The 20,015-nt window shown below is 53.2% G+C and overlaps 1 long non-coding RNA gene across 1 annotated transcript; it reads left to right on the top strand.

The window, feature by feature from the left end:
- Positions 1–827: 827 nt before the first annotated feature.
- LOC149123496 (uncharacterized) lies at positions 828–3,606 on the top strand. Its single transcript, XR_016216834.1, has 2 exons — positions 828–957; positions 3,398–3,606. It is a non-coding gene; the product is annotated as an uncharacterized LOC149123496 (long non-coding RNA).
- The last annotated feature ends 16,409 nt before the right edge of the window (positions 3,607–20,015 follow it).

A 20,015-nucleotide genomic window follows, 5' to 3' on the forward strand; every position in this document is an offset into this window, starting at 1 on the left:
GAGGCCAGTTTTTGAAACACGTTTCCTGAGCGCCCACTACGTTCAGGGCGCTCTTCAGGCTCGGGAGATCGGTCAGGAAGGGATCAGAGTCCTTCCCGCCTGGCTGCTTTCGGTGGGAGGCGCCTGCCTCGCCCCGGGTTCTCACTCTCGCGTTGGCGGGAGCCCGGGCCGGCTGCGGGGGCTGTCCCGCCCAGGCCTTAGGCCCGCCCCGGCCTCGGCCCGCCCGCTCCCGCTCAGGGCTGCCAACGGCTGGAAGGCTACGTCTGCAGCCGCCCCTGCGCGGCCCCCTCGTGCCGCTGCGCTCTCCCGCGCTTGCTTCGCCGCTGCTGGGGCTCCGCATTCCTCAGGGTTGAGCAACAACTTTCCCTCGGCGGGCGGGCGGCTAGGTCGCCCCCGCGCGCAGGGCCCCTGATGGGGCGCGGCCTGGGGTCTGCGGGGCCTCCGGCGCCACCTACCCCCTCCCACCCCCGCCGCGGAGCGCCGCCGCCAGCCCCTCCCCTGGGAGCCAAAGCAGGGGTGGGGGGTGGGGAGCGGACGCCTGCCAGGGCAGCCTCTCCTGTGACTGCCACAGCATTGCCTAAGAATTAAGTGGGTGCAGAGGCCTGAGCCTGACCTTGACCTCAGAGTTGGACGCTGACCGCCCAGTCCATTGCCCTGTGGAGGCTGAGCAGCAATGTTGGTTTTGCTTTTTTTTTTTTTTTTTAATATGTTTATTTGAGAGGCAGAGACACAGAGAGCTGTCACCTGCTGGTTCACTCCCCGATGCTTTGCAACTCAATCCTGTGGGTGGTAGGGACCCGGGGACCGATGACTCGAGCTAGCACGGCTGCCTCTTCAGTGTGCATTAGCAGGAAGCTGGAGTGGAGGGATCGGGAACTGGCATCTTAAGGGCCATGCCACGCGCCTGCCCCTTTCAGCTTCTTACTGCATCCAGAGATGCTTTGACCACGTAAAGAGGTGGGTTTGTAGTAACTCGGAAAACAGAGCCTAACCTAGTTCTTGGTCTGGTTCTGAATGTTTACCTCGATCTTAGTAATACAAGCCTTTTTGTCCTTCAAGCACTGTCTTGCCTGCTGAACTCAGCAGCGGATGGGCGGCATTATCGCTGTATCCTGGGAAGAGGTGGGTATTTATTCCTGTGCTGATTTCCTAAGTGAGAAAGGCCAGCAGGTGGGGAGTCAGAGGGGAGTGAGCCCCTCTCCGTGCATGCTCCGTGCACACACTCAGTGCACCTCAAGCTTCCCGTCGCTCCTGGGTCCAGTGCAGCCCTTCCTGGGCTCTGTCGTGACAGGAGCTGGCCCCACCTTAGTCCTGAGCCGGTAGGGTGCAGTGGAGTCGGACAAGCCGACTGAGATGTAGACCTGCTGAAATGTACACTCCGGCAGGCAGGGGCTCCCAGCTGTTGATGGGTGTATAGGTGGCTCGGAAGATAATGCATATAGTAAGTGCTCACTGAAGAGGTGCTGCGTGGATGAAGGAATACGGTGACGGGCTTCGGGCTCCTAACTGGTGATGACACAGCCACTCCTGCTGCTTTACTTTCTGCCTGAAGTCTGCTCTCTTCCTTCCTGCCTCTCTTTTAAAAAAAGGTGTATGTAGTTATTTGAAAAGCAGAGAGAGAAAGAAAGATTTTCCACCCACCAGTTCACTCCACAAATGGCTACCAACATCCAGAGCTGAACCTGCTCAAAGCCAGGAGCCAGAACTTTCATCCGGTCTCCCACATGGATGGCAGGGGTCCAGGCACTTGGGCCATCCTCTGCGGCCATCCCAGGCACTTTAGCAGCAAGCTGGACTGGAAGTAAAGGTTGCAATACTGAGTTCCAGTACCCTTCACCCAGCTTCCCCTGAAATTAACATCTTACCTAACCTTAGTGAATTTGAGATGAAGACATTCACATTGGTGCAATACTATTAAGGAAACTACAGACTTTATTTGGGTGTCACATTTTTCTTTATATCTTTTTTTTTTTTAAATTATTTATTTTGAGAAGCAGAGTTACAACGAGAGGGACAGAGAGAGAGGTCTTCCATCTGCTGGTTCACTCCCCAAATGGCCCTAATGGCAAGAGCTGAGCACCTGATCTGAAACCAGGAGCCAGGAGCTTCTTCTAGATCTCCCACGTAGGCCCAAGAAATTGGGCCATCTTCTGCTGCTTTCCCAGGCACTTTAACAGGGAGCTGGATTGGAAGTGGAGCAGCCCAGACTGGAATGGACATCGATATGGGATGCCAGCACTGCAGGTGGCAGCTTTACCCACTACACCACAGCACTGGCCCCAAGGTGTCACTTTTTTTTTTTTTTTGGACTCATGTCCTTTTTCTGTTCCAGGATCCAATTTGAGATATAACATTGCTTTTAGGGTTTGAAGCCTTCCAGGATGCAATCCAGATCTCGTTGTGTAAGGTCTTTCTCCTTGGCCATGAGACAGGAAGCAGAGTTCCTGGCACTGGACCGAGCTCCCTGACCTGGGGGCCTAGAAAACACCTTGATGCCTGGATTTCCTGAGAGTGCTATTAAGGGATTCTGTCTGTTGGCTCTGGTAGCACCTGGAACAGCTTCAGCTCTCAAGGCTTGCCCTGGGTCCCCGCTTGCCATCTCCGCCTCCAACTGTGTAGACCACTGAGAGGCGGAGGAGTGATCTGACCCAAGTCTGCATTTCCTTGTGGGACCTGCCTCTTCTGTGCGCCCCTCATCACCTGGCTGCCACTCCTTGATCTCTAGGGGGCAGCCCCCCCCCCAATCCCCAGCAGTTTGCTGTTCTCTTGTCTCCGCTCTAGAATCATTGTCTGGCCCTGAGACCCTCCGGGGAGCACTCTCTATGTTGCTCTGCAGTGCAAGTGAGCAAGCCCTGGCACTGGAGATGAGTGAGGGCAGGGACAACCCATCCATTCAGCCAGTGAGGATTTATTGAGTGCTGCTCGGTCACAAGATGAACAATTATGGTCCCCGCTCTCCAGGAGCGCATGGTCTGGAGGGACAAACAAGTAGTGCAAACAAATCACTGCGGGCGTTGTGGGACAGGGCCTCTGGGAGCTAATGTGTGTGCACACATGCGTGGGGGTGCAGAGGGCCGGAGCCTGTTGCTGGGACTGTGTAGGAGCACTGGGGCAGCTTTGCAGAGGAGATTGCGCGTAAGCTGGGACTTGAGGTGCTTAGAGGAGGTGACAGGTACACAGGAAGCGCCTGGGAGAGGAGAGAGGAAAGGGCATTCCCAGAAGAATCTGTAGCAAAGGTGCAGGGGCGTTTGTGAGCCGGGCAGGTAAGGGACCCAGGGCGGGAGGGATGAGTTGGCCAGGGTGGTGGGTGTTTGGTGCAGTGGTTAAGACACAGCTTAGTATGCCTGTATTGCGCATCAGTGCCTGGGTTCCAGCCTCGCTCTGCTTCTGATTCCAGCTTCCTGCTAATGTGCCCCCTGGGAGGCAGCAGGTGATGGCTCAAGTAGATGGGTCCCTGCCCAGATGGAAGACCTACGTTGAGTTCCTGGCTCTTGGCTTTGGTCCGGCCCAGCCCCGGCTGCTAGGGGCATTTGGAGAGTGAACCAGCAAATGCAAGATCTCCCGCTCTCTGTCTCTCAAATAAATGCAAATCAATAAATAAGAAAACAATTTTGGAAAGAGCCAGGCAGGTGGAGCAATCAGGTCTGAGGTGCTGTCGCAAGGAGCTTGACCTGAGCAGCTGGGGGCAGTGAGCCAACCTGTCCCTTCGGATGGTCACGTGGGCAGCTCTGGTTGTCCTGATGGGGGCCCCTGGTGGGCATCTGCTGTGAGACTCCAGGCAAGAGGTGATGGAGTCTAACTGGAGGCATGAACTTGGGGCAGAGGGGACAGATTCCAGAGAGAAATTCAGGATGCAGGGCTTAGTGATTCCGGAGTGGCGGTGGGTGTGGAGGTGTCAGTGCTGAGAGTGACTTTAGCGTCTTGGCTGCAGGATAGAGAGAAGAGAGACAGAAGGGGACATGGAAGAAGTGGAGCTGTCGCCCCTCACCACACACATGAGCATCTTGGGGGGTGGGCTGGGGGTGTCACACAGATGGGCTCACTGCCCAGAGAAGGACTTTCCTAGGGAGGGGGCTGCAGAATAGTTCAGCTGAGGCTTGTAGCTCCAGAGCATTGGTGGGGCAGAGGGGTGGTGGGTGGGGAATGGAGAGGAGGCGGCGGGGGTTAGGAGCCTGGGAACGGAGGAGGAGGAGCCGTTTGGCTCTCAGGAGCTGAGGGGATGAGAGGAAGGACTTGAGTTCTTCCGGGCACAAAAGTCAGAGCAGAATTCGGAGCCCTTTTCTGATCCAGAAACCAATGGGCTGGAGACCAAGAAGGTCAGGGGGTTCCCAGGAGCAGAGGTGGTGAGCAGGTGCAGGAGTCCCCGCTGGCCATTTCAGGGTCTTGGAGAATCTGCAAGGGGGCGGGCTTTCACCTGGAGGGGCCCAGGCTTGAAGACGCCTGTGTGGGCAGCTCCAGGAGCTAGGAAGAGGCCTCCAGGGGGCTTACGGTAGCTGCCCCTCAAGAACCTTCGATACTTGGCCACTGTGAGGTAGTGTGGACGATCAGAGATTCCTGCCCACCCACAGACTGACAAAGCAGTCCCCCAGTGTCACCGCTGTGGGTAGAAGCCGAGACTCCTGGGTCAGGGAGAGAGAGGCATGCTCTTTGCTTATATAAAGAGCAGTGCAACTGCATCAGCCCCAGTTTCCACAAGGCTTCCCAGAGAAGGCTGGGTGACCACTGGACAAACAGTGGATTACATTTCAGGAGAGGAACCTGCATTTACAGAACATGAATTTTTCATGATGTGCTCTGCAGAGAGACGTTACAGTCCTCATAGGTGGCTTCCAAGGCTGATAATCTGGGACAAAGGACAGTGTTGCCTCACTTGCAAGATGTGCGCAAAGGAAACAGAATCACGGGAAACACGTCCGTGCAAAGCAGACACATGTCCCCACCTCTCCTGCAGCGAAGTGTAGCCATGTCACTAGACTGTCATCTACTAAGTGAACCTTTGGTGTGGCAGATTTGGAAAACCCCAAAGGCTGGCATGCAGCCTGGGCACCTTCTTCCCATCTTTTTTTCCTGATGGCTGGGATGTAGACATGACGCTGGAGCTTGAGCAGCTGCGTTGGGCCAGGAGTAGTCCGTTAAGGACCAAGGATGGCACAGCAGTGAGAGGCAAGGCAGAATTGACAAAATTGGTCTGTACCAATTATCTTTAGATTTCTTTCTATGAAAAAAAAAAAGAAACTTCCATCTTGTTTTAACCTTTTTTGTTTTGTTTGATCCATGCTCCTGAACTTGATTCTAGCAGATGCAGGGATAGCAGGGTCAGTGCGGGGAGATGTCACCGTACAGAGAAGGCTCAGGGGTCCTGAGGCCCTGCCCCCCACCTCCGCCGCAGCAATGGCGGGGGAGGGGAGGAGGGAGTTGTTTCTGGTTTTTCACCACCCATTGGGGATGCCCATTCACAAGGGGCCCCTGCCAGCCACGCGACCCAGCACCATCCGTTTGAAGGCAGCAAGCAACAAGCTGGCTCCATTCACAAACCCTGTCGTCCTTTGAAAACCAATCACCGTGCAAAGCGTGACTGGGTGGTGGCTAGCGTCGGCCCATCTGTCACGCCCTTTCAGAGAGCCCGCCGACGGCGTGGGCCGAGCCAGCCACCCTCCTTTGTCCCCTGGGGGACGTGCACTGTACAGAGATCGCGGTGCCTGCTGAATTATTCAGAGCTGCCCTGAGTGTCGGCGTTATTATAAACACGCAGACCTCTCCAGGCGCAAACTCCCACACCCCCAAGACTTTGCACCGGCCGCTGCTTCCCGCCTGTGATTTCCCCAGGCCCTGATAGCTCCATGTGCCTGTGACCGGTTCCTACCTGCCTCTGGGAGGAAGGAAGGCCTCCGTGCCCTTCACCCAGTGCCCCCCAGGCCCCGCGTCTTTGCTCAATGACTGTCCTCACGTGACACCACCCCAGCAGTCCCGCCTCTGTCTCCTCCCGTGTCTCCCTGGCTTCCGGCACCCACGTGGGTGCCATCAGACGCTCCACGGGCCTGCCTTCCTCTGCTGGAGGTAACAGGCTCCTCCCCAAGTTCTAGCCCCGGCTCCATCCTCTGCCCTTTTCCAAGAGCCCCTTGTCCCCAGTACCCCCTGGCCTTGACCTGGAGAACCCCGCCAGCTGGCCGTGCAGCAGAGACGCTGGTGCGGGCTTGAGAGGAATGAAATGCAGTGATATTTCAGGCCTGACAGACCTATTTCTGGCAGCCTCAGAATTGAAGGGCGAGGCTTTGTCCTGCAGCTGCTGCCAGGAGCCCTCCGAGTTTTTCTAAAGATGTGAAGAAAGCTTCCAGGGTTGCGGCTCAGATCGCTGGGGCTATGTCTCCTGCTGCTGCTCTCACTGTACCTTTCTGTGTGAAATTTTAGAGCTTTCAGATGAAGGCAACACAGCAGCCAGTGCAAAGCTCACAGAATCCCCTGGTGGGGGACAGTGTCCCCATTTCCCTCTCTGATTGTGGCTTTGGGGAGGAAGAGCGCTCGCAGGGCGCGGCCCTTCTGGCTCCCCTTGAAGTGGCCGCCTCTTGGATTCCTGCCCAACGCCGGCCTCCTCAGGCTGCCAGCCCCCCTCCTCCCCTCCCCAAGCTCAAGGAGGGAGTCCAGCCACCGAGATTGGTGGGGCCGGGTGTGGGCTGTCTCCATGTGCTGGTCTTAAGTGGACGGATGTGGCAGAGAGGAGCAGACCCACCCTGGGTCCCCCGGCGAGGGCTTGGTCTCTAGCACCCCAGCGAGAAAAGCCAGCCTGCTGGTTCCCACCTTGGAAGTGGGGAGCCATCTGCGAAGAGAGGCCACGTGGGGCGCTCAGGCACACCTGGGAGTGATACCTGGCTCTGCCCGGCCCCTGCAGTGCCCCCCACCCCCAGCCAGCCATTCACCCTTTCTGGACTTCTTCCCCACCTGTACAATGTGGGGGGTGGTAGTGGTGGTGATAGTGCACCTGCTGTTGAGGTCTTTGTAACGCATGAGAGGAAGCAGGGACTCCGATGGTGCTGCCATGCACCGGCTGAGGCCCTGCTCACTGTGGGCGGGGAGTGCAGGGGAGAGAGGAGGCAGTGTAGTTGATGGCACCAGCTTCCAGTCCCGGCTCCCTCACTTCTCCCGGCTTTGTGTGATGAACAGTTTACCCGGCTCCCTCGCGTGCCTGCTTCTTCATCCGTCAAAACCATGATATAATAAAGACTGATCTCAGAGGGCAGTGGCCGGGGCTGAATGAGCGCCTGTGGATACAAACAGGCACGCAGCGCCTGGCACGCAGTAGGTGTTGGTTGCTAACATCCCCTCTTCCCGTCTGCTCCTCCTGTTTCTGTTAAAAAGAGGGGAGTTTCAGATCCAGCCTCCGGTTTACAGAAAATGCAGGGAGAAGACAAGCAGAGTGAGGGATGCCAGGGGAGTCCATCGGCAAAATCCACGGTTTGGGAAATTCTATAGGGCAAGTAACCCAGAATGCTCACCGAGTGAGTGGTGAGAGAGAGGAAGAAGGACAAGAGGGACAAGCAAATGAGATGCAAACATCTTGTTTGGACCCTAATGTAAGCAAACAGACTGAGAAATAAAAGGGACAATTGGAACGGCCTTGGGGGCGATAGTCAAGATGCCTCTTGGGAGTGCCTGGTTTGAGACCTGGCTCTGCTTCCGATCCAGCTTCCTGCCAGTGCGCACCCTGGGAGCCAGCAGATCACGGCTCAAGTAGCTGAGTCCCTGCTGCCTCCATGGAAGACCCACATCACGTTCCTGGCTCTGGGCGTTTGCCTGGCTCAGCCCCAGCTGTTGTGGGGATTTGGGAAGAGAGCTAGCAGCACTCTTTATTTGTCTGTCTCTCAATAAAATTAAAACAAAGAGATAATCAGGAAGACGTTGCTATTGACCGGATATTTGATAATGCTAAGTAATCACTCTTCATTTTTCAGTGTATTGCAGTTGTGTTACACAAGGACACAGATTGAGAAAACGAGATTCAGTGAGGTGGTGGGGCCAGCGCTGAGGCACAGTGGGTTAAAACCCCAGCCTGCAACGCCAGTATCCCATATGGGTGCCGGTTCTAGTCCCGGCTGCTCCACTTCCAAACCAGCTCTCTGCTATGGTCTGGGAAAGCAGAAGAAGATGACCCAAGTCCTTGGGCACTTGCACCCGCATGGGAGACCCAGAAGCAGCTCCTGGCTCCTGGCTTCGGATCAGCTCAGCTCTGGTCGTTGAGGTCATTTGGGAAGTGAACCAGCAGATGGAAGACCTCTCTTTCTCTCTGTCTCAATCTCTCTCTGTAACTCTTTCTTTCAAATAAATAAAATAATTATTTAAAAAAGAAAGAGAGAGAGAGATTCATTGAGATGGTAATGGAGATTTGTTTTAAAGTCATTCAGTGGGATGAAGTGGGGACACAGATGGAGCAAGATCAACTGTGTGGATGGCTAACACTTAGAGGTAGGTGTTGTTACGGAGGGTGGGGCATTGTTATATCATTCTCTCTGCTCTTGAACATGCCTGAATATTTCCATGAAACTTAAAAAAAAGAAAAGGCAGCAGTCCTGTGTAGATTGGTGGCGCCTCGCCCGACTGTCTCCCCCTGGCTCCCTCCCAGCTCCTCCCTCCTGTCAGTGCCTGCCTGTCGCCCGCCTGGACACTTGCCCCTTTCCGTCTCCCAGCCTCGGTCCCTCTCCCTCCCAGTCTCCTGCCCACTCTGCTGCCACAGCTCTCCCTGGAACACAAGTCAGGTCACGTTACTTTCTTGCTTCCCAACCTTGTGGTGGCTCCCTCTTGCCGACAGTCTGTTAGGACGCACAATCGTTTTTTATGCTAAGAAGGCCTTCACAGTTTAGGCTCAGCCCTCTGGGCCAGTTCTGCCCGCCCCGTAGGAGCCACGCACTTTCATGCCTCTGGGGCCCCCTCTGTCTTCTCTATTTGCCAAGTCTTCTGCCTGACCCTTAGCTTCCTCTCCCGTAGACTAAATTGTGTTTTGAAGCTCTGTTCAAATGCCACTCTGCCTTGATGGTTTCTGGAAGACTTTCTGCTGCTCACCGTCGAGCTCTGCCTCGCTGCCTCTGGCATATGGTGGGATCTCACTTCCTGGCTGTCTGTTGCGGAGGGGACCATGTGACTGGTTTTAGCCAATGGATTCAGAGTACAAGTCCCACATTTCACTTGTGGGCCAAGAATTCAAGAATTCATTCAATTCTAATTCCAAACCATTCCTAGGCGCTCTTCCCAGTCTGCCTCAGAGATGGGGGACAGCCAGGCAAAGGTTGGGTTCTGGAGTGAGATGCAGGGGTGAGGGCAGAGTCTTCTGTCCACCCTGATTGTGTAGTGAGTGTGGGGTACAGGAATTGAAGGAGGGGCCGGGGATGTGGCACAGGAGGTTACGCTACTGCTACCATATTGGAGCGCCAGTTCATGTCCTGGCTACTCCAGTTCCAATCCAGCTTCTTGCTAATGCGCGCTCTCTCTCTCTCTCTCTTTCTCTCTCTGCCTTTCAAATAATTTTTTTTTTTTTAATTTAAAGAACTCTGAGGGCTTGTTCCTTTTTCAGCATAGCCTGGCGCAGTCTGCCCACGTTGGCCCTTCTGGGGCAGCCCCTGGTGCTCTGTCTGTGCTGCTGAGTCTGGCCCTGCATCTGGACCCTGTCGGCAATGCTCCCTGTAGGTCGGGAATCCTCTGTTACGGTCATCGCAGTCTGCCCCCCAGCACCACGCACGCTGCACGCACGCTGCCTGCAGGTGGAGGCACGCTGTCGCGGGAGGAAGAATGTGCAGGGGCTGAGGCGGGAGTCACGGGGGTGGAGACAGCGATGGAGGTGGGCCCAGCGCCTGCCTTCATCTTCTCCGTGGGCAGCATGCCCGGCTGACCTATGCCAGTGGTGACGACACCTGGGCACCCACACCTGCTCTGGCTGGTGGGAGGTAGGGCCAAGGCTCGTTCTGTCCCTGAAAGACAGAGAAATGCAGCGAGGCTGTTCTAGTCCCGGTTTTCCTGGGAGCAGAGCCTGGCATGGGATTCGAATGCTAATTGTTTATGTGGGAGGGATCCCGGGGAGCAGGGGAGAGGCAGAAAGGACAGGAAGAGAAGCTCATGTCTCCCCCTCCCAGGGACATCACCGGCGTCGCTCGCCGTGGCTGAGGGCTGGCATCTGTCCAGTGACGTCCGCTGGCTGCCGGTCGCCCCGCCCTTTACTGGACCTAGACGTAGCCTGGTGACTCCCTGGTGACAAGACTCCTACGGGCACTTTTCCGCCCAGGTCCCTGGCTGCTGGGTCCCTGCAGCGCTTCCTTCTTCTTCTGCCCTGGTTTCTATGCTGCCTCTCCGTCCAGTGCTCATCCAGCCTCCCGCTGCTGCCGCATGGGTTCCTCATCCTCCTCTTCCTCTCCCGGTCGTCGAAGATCTCCCGGATTCTATTCTAGTCTTCTACCCGCTCTCACCGGGCGAGCCATTGCCCGAAGTGGTTTCCACTGTTACTGTGGCGGTGCCAGCTCCCAGATCCGTACTCGCAGCTTCCTCTCCTCACTGCTGCAGGCACTCATCCAGCAAATATTGATTAAGCAGTTTACATTTGCCAGGCTTTGGGATAAAGTGGTAAATAGGAACTCACCTTCTTGGAGTGCTGACTGACGCAGTGATGGTGGACAAAATCCAAACTAAACAAATAAGTAAACGAGGCATTTTTAGCTGCTGGTGTTGTGGTACTCCGGTTCAGCCACCACCTTCAATGGCAGCATCCCTTATCAATTGCTCTAATTCCCCAGTTCCCTGCTGATATACCTGGGAAAGCAGCAGAAGGTGGTGTGGGTGCTTGGGTCTGTGCCACCCACATGGGAGACCTGATAGAGGTCCTGGCTTCGGCCTGGACTAGCCCTGGCTGCTGTGGTCGTCTAGGGGAGTGAACTGGCAGATGGAAATTTTCTTTCTTTCTCTGTCTCTCCCTTCCTCTGTCTCTTTCACTCTACCTTTCAAATAAGTAAACTAAATCTTTAAAAAAACCCAGACATTTTTAGATTGCGATCAGTACAAGGCAGACGACACACAGAGTGACGGTGTGTGCACGTGTGCGTGCGTGCACTCTCAGAGAGTCCTCTTTGAGTGGGTGACGTTGGAGCAGAGATGGTGTAGCGGCTCCTGTCCTTGGTGGCTGTGCCCTGATAGAGCTCACGGAGGCACAGAGACTTTACCAGTGTGTTGGAAGGAGACAAGGAAGGCCAGAAGGAGGGAGCGAAGTGTGGCTGGAGCAGTGTAAGCACTGGGAGTGTGCTGGCAGATGGAATGAGAAAACACACAGGTACTTAAAGAGATTCTGGGAAAAATGGCGTTAAAAGAAAATTTCATGTTGGTGCAAAAAACTGAAATCTATGCATAGTTTTTTCACAGCACGCATTTTTCGTGAACTTCTTGCAGGCCCTCCCTTAGCAGGGTCAGGTCAAGTAAGGTGCAGTGCACTCTCTTTTAACAAGCTCCCCAGTGATGCCGACGTCAGCTTTTGCACAGATTTGAGAACGGCTGAGTAGATGGAGAAGACAATGGATGAGACAAGAAGCTCCACTTCAAAGATATACTTAAAAAGGACTTTTTTTTTTTTTGGGGGGGGGGGGGCTGGCCTAATCCTCTGCCCACAGTGCTGGCATCCCATATGGGTGTCTGCTCAATCCTGGCTGCTCCACTTCTGATCCAGCTCTCTGCTATGGCCTGGGAAAGCAGCAGAAGATGGTCCAAGTCCTTGGACCCCTGCACCCAAGTGGGAGAATCAGAGGAAGCTCCTGGCTCCTGGCTTTGGATTGGCCTAGCTCCGGCTATTGGCCATTTGGAGAGAGAACCAGCAGATGGAAGACTTTTCTTTCTGTCTCTCCCTCTCACTGTCTGTAACTTGACCTCTCAAATAAAAAAATAATAATAATAAAATAAAAAAAGGATTTTGGGAGGGCCGGCATTGCGGCTTAGTGAAAGCTACCGCCTGCAATGCCAGCATCCCATATGGGCATTAGTTCTAGTCCTAGTTCTTCTACTTCTGATCTGGTTTCCTGTTAATGCACCTGGGAAAACATCAGAGGATGGCCCAAGTACTTGGGCCCCTGCCACCCACGTGGGAGATCCGGAAGAAGCTCCTGGCTCCTGGCTTTGTCCTGGCCCAGTCCTGGCCTTTGTGGCCACCTGGGGAGTGAACCAGCATGTGGAAGATCCCCCCCACCCCCGACTCTGTTTCTCCACCTTTCTCTGTAACTCTTTCAAATAAATAAATAAATCTTTAAAAAAGTATTTTAGGGGACAGGCATTTGGTGCCATGGTTAAGATGCCACCCGCATCCCACATCGCAGTGTGGGTGTGGGTCCCAGCTCTGCTTCCTATTCCAGCTTCCTGCCACTATGTACCCTGGGAGGTAACAGGCTCTGACTCAAGTAAGTGGTCCCTGCCACCCATGTGGGAGATCTGGATCAAGTTCCGGGTACCTGGCGGCTTTGGCCTGGTCCAGCCCTGGCTGTTGCAGGTGTTTGGAAAGTGTACCAGCAGATTAAAGATCTCTCTCTCTCTCTCCCCCTTCCTCCCTCCCTCCCTTTTAAATAAATAAATAGAATAAAAAGTTTTTGAAAAGTATAAAATGCAAACATTTAAAATATGACCACAACCTCCTAAGTACCCACCACTCAGCTTCAGGGGCATCAGCTGTATTTTGCAAAGGAGCGTGAGAGCAGAAGCAGTAGCCAGCAAAGTAGGAGGGAAGCAGGGCAGTGTCAGCGGAGCAGTCACAGAGACAGCTCAGCAGTGACAGCCAAAGGGAAGCAGCCCGTAGGCTGCACAGGAGGCACGCCCCTGCGGCATCACTTCCCGGGGTACCCCCCAGGTACCAGCAGGAACGCCGGCGGCTCATGCCCCAGCTTCCCTGCACCAGCTGCTCCTCCTGTTTCCTCTGTCAAAGAGTCTTCCGTGGCTCCTGTGCAGGACGAAAGCAGGTACTGAGACTTGAGCTCAGATCCCGGGCGTTTACTTGGGAGGTGATCCTGGGAAGCAAGAATAGGAGCCCAGAGAGGGAGGAGAAGCCAGCAGGAGCCAGATGCTGAGCTGGGTGGCCCTGTGGATAACTGGGGCTCAAGCCAGCCAGGCCCGGAGGACCTGGGAAGAAGGTCCCTGAGTTTGTCCCATAGCCACACAGGGGCTAGGGCACTCATTCAGGCGAGATCAGCTGCATTCAGAGTGGGATGGCCGAAGACCAGGGCACCCACTCAGTGGGTGCTGGGGACAGGGACCTTCCTGCCCCTGGGCTGCCCTGTCCACGGCTGAGGCTTTGCCTGAGGACAGACAGCAGCCACGTGGTGGCCCATGGGGAACAATGCCCTCCGTGCGTGGGGACCATGTGCCACAGCTCCATCATGTGACACTGCTATCCCTTTATTATCCAGGCCAGAAACATGGGAGTCATTTTAAAAATTATTTTTATTTTAAAAAGATGTATTTACTTATTTGAGAGGCAGAGTGACAGAGAGAAGAGAAATCTTCCATCCACTGATTCACCTCCAAAATGCTTGCAATAGTCAGGACTGGGTTAGGCTGCAGCTGGGAGCCTGGAACTCCATCCGGGTTTCCCAAATGGGTGGCAGGGACCTAAGTACCTGAGCCATCATCTGCTGCTTCTCAGGGCCTTAGCAGGAGCTGAATTGGAAGCAGAGGGGTGGGGTCTCGAGCCTTCACTCATATTTGGGATGTGGACATCTCAAGCAGCAGCTTAATGTGCTGTGTCCCAACATCCACCCCGGGAGTCATCTTTAATGCCTCCCTAGCTACCCCTTCTCCCTTGTCTGCCTGTCCAAATTTGCCGTAGGTGGTAGCTTAACTCACTGCGCCACAATGCCAGCCCCAGGAATCTGAAGTCTTTAAATTTTTTTTGTTTAAATATTTATTTATTTATTTGAAAAGCAGAGAGAGAGAGAGAGAGATCTTCCATACACTGGTTTGTTTACTCCCCAGATGGCTGAAACAGCCAGGGCTGGGCTAGGCCGAAGCCTGGAGCAGGAGCTTCGTTCGGGGTTTCCCACATCAGTGCAGGGGCCCAAGCACTTGGGCCATCTCCTGCTTCTTTCCCAGGTGCATTAGCAGGGAGCTGGATTGGAAGTAGAGCAGCTGGGACTCGAACCGTCGCCCATATGGGATACTGGCATTGCAGACGAAGGCATAACCTGCTGTGTCACAGCCCTGAGAAACCTGAATTCTTAACAAATACCTCTGATGATTAGCATGCAGATGGCTGGGGAATCCCCCCCCCCCCCTTTATTTTGACAGGCAGAGTGGACAGTGAGAGAGAGACAGACAGAGAGAAAGGTCTTCCTTTGCTGTTGGTTCACTCTCCAATGGCCGCCACGGCCAGCGTGCTGCGGCCAGCGCACTGCGCTGATCCAAAGCCAGGAGCCAGGCACTTCTCCTGGTCTCCCATGCGGGTGCAGGGCCCAAGCACTTGGGACATCCTCCACTGTATTCCCAGGCCACAGCAGAGAGCTGGCCTGGAAGAGGGGCAACCGGGACAGAACCCGGTGCCCCGACTGGGACTAGAACCCCGTGTGCCGGCGCCGCAGGCAGAGGAGTAGCCTAGTGAGCCGCGGTGCCGGCCTGGGAATCCCATTTTGAGAAACAATGAATTTAGAGAAATTATTAAATTCCTTAAGGACAGGCAGCCGACTTCTTTTGTCTCTGTAGCATCTATGCCCTGTGTGGGGCACCTGTCTGTCAGGCCCGAAACACATGGGTTTCCAGAGCCCAGTGGACTTAGCAAGCATTTGGGCTGTGATTCCAGGGCCTGACCTGCCCCAAGGTCCTGCTACCCTGCTGCTTGATTCATTTTAAAGTTTCCTTTCAGATTTATTTGAAAGGCAGAGAGGCCGAGACACAGATCCTTCATCCACTGGTTCACTTCCCAAATGTGTGCAACAGCCGACACTGGGGGCCTGGAACTCAGTCCGGGTCTCCCGCATCGGTGGCAGGGTCCACAATGTCTGAGTATCACGTGCTGCTTCCGAGTGTGCCCTATTGGAAGGGGAGCTGGGGTCTGAACCCAGGCATTGCAGTATGGCCGTGGGCGTATTCACACCTGCACCGAATGCCTACCTCTGCTCCTCGATTCTGGTAGGTCCTGTTTTGTGCCTTCTCTGGCTCCTTTGTTCAGCCACTGAGCAGGCACTGAGTATGCCTGAGCTTTTCCGTCGGTGCCCCTGGGACAGGTAGGGACTTCTGGGCACATCCGTGGGCAGTGCCAGGGAGCGTGTTTACCAGGCTTTTCCATGTTTATTTTTTCCTCCATCACATCTCAGGACAAGGAGTGCTCTGGGAGCTTGAGGGAAGCATTACACTCTTTTGGCACCTTGAGTGACTCATGTGTCTCGGCTCCACACGCCCTCCTTCAAAGGCCTGGGGATTGTCAAGGTCAGGATATTTAAAGTCACATTCCTGGGAGTGCTGCAGACCCTGCCAGTTCAGCTCGGGGCAAGGGAAGCGCCCAGAGGGCACTTGTTGGTGTCAGTGCTCAGTTTATGGAGACTCGGACAGCACAGACCGGGTACGGGGTGGCCTCATACTGTTGAGTTCCAGCTACTGCTGGCCACGTGGCTGTGGATTGCTCCTGGTTCAATTTAAATATTTACTTATTTAAATATTTAATTCAGTAAGTACTGTACACCAGGAAGAATACGAAGACGTGTAGATGCAACCCTACCCGCAAACTAGGAAGCCACACAGAAGCCCTGCAGAGAGACTGACGAAGCACAGTCACGCTCCCGGGCAGGGCTTCATAAGCAGTGGAGACGATGGTGGGGCTTCGGGAAATCTTCCGAAAGTGCGGTTCTGAGCTGAATTTAAGTAGAAGTGACCCAGGCCAACTTCTGCTTCTGGCCAAATGGAATAACAGAGCTGGAATCCACCCTCCTTCCTGAAGCAATTCAAAAGTTCACAAAATATTAAGAAGCTATGGTTTTGGCTGCTAGACGATGCTCCCCGAGAGGAGGAAAGCAGCTGAGAGAAGCCCTGGGCTTGCTCCCGTCGACTGCCTTGAGTTTGCAGGCCGTGGTGCAAAGTGGAGGAACCCAGGCAGAGTGCAGCAGGCTCTGAGTTGAGCAGACAGATCAGGGAGGCCAGGGCAGCTGGACTTTGCAGGGCAATGGACCACAGAGGAGAGGGACACAGAGAGAGGGAGGCGGAGAATGGGGCAAGGAAGAGATCCGGAAATCTGCAAAGGGTCCCCTCAAGTCTTCAGCTGAGCGCTGATCAGAGCACGCGTGTGAGGGAAGTACCTGAGTCTGGGGAAACATCCATCCGAAAGGAACAGAGGAAACGGTCCCTGGGGCTCACACAAGGTGAGGAATAGTGCATGTTCCCACCAGACAACGTGGAAATCCCATATATCACAAGGCCCCAGAGTTCTCAGAATGGTACCCTAACAGTAATGGGGAAAAGCTATCCGTAGGGGCTGGCACTGTGGCTTAGCAGGAAAGCCGCCGCCAGTTTGAGTCCCGGCTGCTCTTCTTCCGATCCAGCTCTCTGCTATGGCCTGAGAATGCAGTGGAGGATGGCCCAAGTCCTTGGGCCCCTGCACCCATGTGGGAGACCCGGAAGAAGCTCCTAGCTCCTGGCTTCAGATGGGCACAGCTCCGGCCATTGCGGCCAATTAGGGAGTAAACCAGTGGATGGAAGACCTCTCTCTGCTTCTCCCTCTCTCTCTGTGTAACTCTTCCAAATAAATAAATAAACCCTAAAAAAAAAGATCTACCTGTAGCCTAATGGACAGACTGGTTCCAACTAATGAAGCTGAAAAGCAAGCCTTGAAAGGTCACACTGTTTCCAAGCAGCTCAATGGGTCCCCGAACAAAAGAACACGAAAACATCCAGTACCCAGCAAGGTGAAATTCACAACGTCTACTATCCACTCAAAAATTCCAGGCACACAAATAATCTGGAAAACGTGACCCATAACAAGGAAACGAAATCAATCAATAGAAACAGGCCTGGAAATGACATAGATGTTAGAAAAAGGACATTAGTAGACAAGTACTATTATTATATGTTCCAGAAAGGATAAGAAAGATTAGGCATGTTAAGTACACACGTTTCTTATGTTAATAAATAGAAAACATATAAAAAGATAGAAATGAATCTCTTGGGATGAAAGCCATGTGAAATGTAAGATAACTGTGTGAAGGGTAAGGACTATAATGTAGGGGCTTGGGCCACTGCTTGGGTTGCCTGCATCCCCTGTAGTAGCTGGGATTGCATTCCCTCTCTTCTTCGGACCCAGCTTCCTGCTAATGCACCTGGGAGACAGCAGGTGATGGCTCAAGTGCTTGGATTCCTGCCATGCATGTGGGAGACCTGGATGGAGTTCCTGTCTCCTTGCTTCAGCTTGGCCCAGCCCCAGCTGTTGTGGGAATGAACCCAACCTTGGATATTTCGGGGAATGTGCCAACAGATGGAAGGTCTCTCTCTGTCTCTCTTTCTCTCTCTGTCTCTCCCTCTCTTCCAAATAAATAAATAGATTTAAAAATATACTGGGGGGTGGGGTGGGTGTGATGCTGTGATGTAATGGGCAAAGCTGCCACCTGCACGGCTGGCATCCCATATGGGTGCCAGATCCAGTCGTGGCTGCTCTACTTCTGATCCAACTCTCTGCCATGGCCTAGGAAAGTGATAGAAAATGGCCCAAACCCTTGGGCTTCTGCACCCATGTGGGAGACCCGGATGAAGCTCCTGGCTTCAGATCAGTGCAGCTCCAGCTGTTGCGGCCATCTGGGGAGTGACTCAGTGGATGGAAGACTTTCGCTCTCTCTGCCTCTGCCTCTCTGTAACTCTGCCTTTTATATAAATAAATAAATCTTTAAAAATACACTGTGTGAAATTAATATCAGATTAGACATTGCAGAAGAAAAAACGGGGGCTGGCACTGTGGTGCAGCAGGTTAAAGCCCTAACCTGAAGCACCGGCATCCCATATGGGCACCGGTTCTAGTCCCGGCTGCTCCTCTTTTGATCCAGTTCTCTGCTGTGGCCAGGGAAAGCAGTAGAAGATGGCCCAAGTGCTTGGGACCCTGTACCCACGTGGGAGACCTGGAAGAAGCTCCTGGCTCCTGGCTTCAGATTGGCGCAGCTCTGGCCATTGTGGCCAATTGGGGAGTGAACCAGCGGATGGAAGATCTCTCTGCCTCTGCCTCTCTCTGTAGCTCTGTCTTTCAAATAAATAAAATAAATCTTAAAAAAAAAAGAAACAAAGGAACTTGAAGATATAGAGACTATCCAAAATTAAACACAGAAAAATACATTGAGGAAAATAATAAAGCATCAATTATCTGTAGGAAAAGTTCAGGTAGCCTAAAATTTATGTAATTGGAGCCCCTGCAAAGGGGGATGGGGTAGGAAAATACTTGCAGACGTAAATGGTCAAATATATTCCAAATTTGATGAAAACGTAAGTCCACAAATCCAAGAGGTTTGGTGAACACTTAGCACAGAAACTGAAGAACTACTCCAGGACAAGCCATAATCAAATTGCTTAAAAACAGTGCCAGAAAGAATATCTTAAAAGTATCCAAAGAGGCCAGCACCTCGGCTCACTAGGCTAATCCTCCGCCTGCGGCGCTGGCACCCTGGGTTCTAGTCCCGGTTGGGACACCGGATTCTGTCCTGGTTGCTCCTCTTCCAGTCCAGCTCTCTGCTGTGGTCTGGGAAGGCACTGGAGGATGGCCCACGTGCTTGGACCCTGCATCCGCATGGGAGACCAGGAAGAAGCATCTGACTCCTGGGTTTGGATCAGTGCAGCGCTGGCCATAGTGGCCATTAGAGGAGTGAACCAGAGGAAAGGAAGACCTTTCTCTCTGTCCTGGTTGCTCCTCTTCCAGTCCAGCACTCTGCTGGGGCCAGGGAGTGCAATGGAGGATGGCCCAAGTGCTTGGGCCCTGCATCCGCGTGGGAGACCAGGAGAAGTGCCTGGCTCCTGGCTTTGGATCAGTGTGGTGCGCCGGCCGCAGCGTGCCGGCCGCAATGGCCATTGGGGGCGTGAATCAACGGAAAAAGAAGACCTTTCTCTCTGTCTCTCTCTCTCACTGTCTACTCTGTCAAAAAAAAAAAAAAAGTACAACTTTTGGATTATAGCTTCCCCCCATGACCACCCTCCCACCCGTAAACCATCCCATCTCCTACTCCCTCTCCCATCCTATTCTTCGTTAAGATTCATTTTTAATTATCTTTATATACAGGTCAACTTTATACTGAGTAAAGATTTCAACAGTTTGCACCCACAAAGACATACAAATTATAAAGTACTGTTTAAAGATTAGTTTTACTGTCAATTCTCATAGTACAACACATTAAAGACAGAGATCCTACATGAGGAGTAGGTATACAGTGACTCTTGTTGATTTAACAATTGACACTCTTGTTTATGACGTCAGTAATCGCCTGAAGCTCTTGCCATGAGCTGCCAAGGCTATGGAAGCCTCTTGAGTTCACAAACTCCGATCTCATTTAGACAAGGCCATAATTAAACTGGAAGTTCTCTCCTCCCTTTCCCTTCAGAGAAAGGTACCTCCTTCTTTGATGGCCTGTTCTTTCCACCAAGATCTCACAGGGGTCTTTCATTTAGGTGTTTTTTTTTTTCCATAGTGTCTTGGCTTTCCATGCCTGAGATACTCTCATGGGCTTTTTAGCCAGATCTGAATGCCTTAAGGACTGATTCTGAGGCCAGAGTGCTGTTTAGTGCATTTGTCATTCTATGAGTCTGCTGTGTATGATGCTTCCCATACAACAGACTTCTTTTTGAAAACCAGGAGATAATGTAGCAATGCCTTTCAAGTACTGAAAGAAAAAATGGTCATCCTAGAATTCTATACCCAACAGGAGAAGCTTTCAAAAATGAAGATGAAATAAAACTTTTCCAGGAAGGAAAAGAGGAATTCATCACCATCAGATATGCACTATGAGAAGTATTAGTAGAATTCATTCAAATAGAAGAAAAATTGCATGATATAGAAGTCTGGA

This window comes from Oryctolagus cuniculus, chromosome 11, assembly GCF_051225735.1.
Source record: "Oryctolagus cuniculus isolate XC-2025 breed Fujian yellow rabbit chromosome 11, ASM5122573v1, whole genome shotgun sequence".
Lineage (NCBI taxonomy): Eukaryota > Metazoa > Chordata > Mammalia > Lagomorpha > Leporidae > Oryctolagus > Oryctolagus cuniculus.